The sequence below is a fragment of the Coregonus lavaretus genome (assembly GCF_964263955.1).
Source record: "Coregonus lavaretus genome assembly, chromosome: 32".
Classification (NCBI taxonomy): Eukaryota; Metazoa; Chordata; class Actinopteri; order Salmoniformes; family Salmonidae; genus Coregonus; species Coregonus lavaretus.
The window spans coordinates 11,898,252-11,899,290 of record NC_140019.1 but is presented as its reverse complement, the minus strand read 5'-3'; positions in this window follow the sequence as shown (position 1 = coordinate 11,899,290).

Sequence of the window (1,039 nt, the reverse complement as noted above, 5' to 3'; positions counted from 1 at the left end):
GAGAGAGTTGAATGAAAGGGAGGAGGGGAGGGAGAGAGAGGTAGGGATGGAGTGATGGAGGGAGGGGGAGTTGGAGAGGATGGGAACAGCTGTGACTGGGTGGCGGACCCAGCCACCCGCGACAGCACGGAAATGACAGCCGCTCTCTGCACCTGATTTCTCGGACTTCCCCGGCTGTCTCAACCGCTGGTTGCCTGGCTGCGGTCCTCCCTGAGCTCCGACACAATACCAGCCAAAACAGAGCGCGATGACATCACCTCGAAAATGTTTGAAGGAAAAAATGCAATCTGATCTTCTTAGTAATTTTTAAACGTAGAAAGTTAGCAGTTTTCCTGAAAAGGCACCAAAGTCTGGATGGCTCAGTTAGAACCGACCGTTGCAGTGCAGAAGAGACAGGTCTATTTCTCCTGTTTGTAAAGAAATACAAGTGAATGCATGCGCTTGAACGACGTTTACCTAATCACATTGACAGATCACCCCAGAACCTGCACCGTCTCTCCCCTCTCTCTCTCCCAGCCTCCCTCTTTCATTCAGTGGCGAGAGGAAAGCACAGGAGAAAATACAGAAAGAACACAGCTGCGTCCAGCATGTATATAAAAAGCGTTTTCCTTCCGCAAAAAGCTCCTCTTTACCGTGGATGGGAGTGCTGTACGGGAGAGGCGAGTCAGTCGGCAGGCACAAACCTCACTCCAAGAAAAAACAGAACAAGATTTTAACAGCCGTGGATCAATCCACCCCTCCCTCCCTCCCACCACCAGCCCCCCTCTCTCTCTCGTCTGCTCTCTCTCTCTCTCCCCCGCTTCCCCTCTCTCTCTCCCTCTCTCACATACACACTTATTGGATCAAAATGAGATTAGTCAGTCGCTATGTGATGCCGATCAACTACACCAAAGGCAAAACCATGTTGGAAATGTCACTGGCTGCAACAAAGGGGGAAGGGGGAACAGGGCTTAGTTTTTACAAATCTCCACAAAACACGGGTTTATGTGGGTTTCTCTGCGCTTTTGGCACCTTTCACAAGTGCTAGGGGAATAACAGG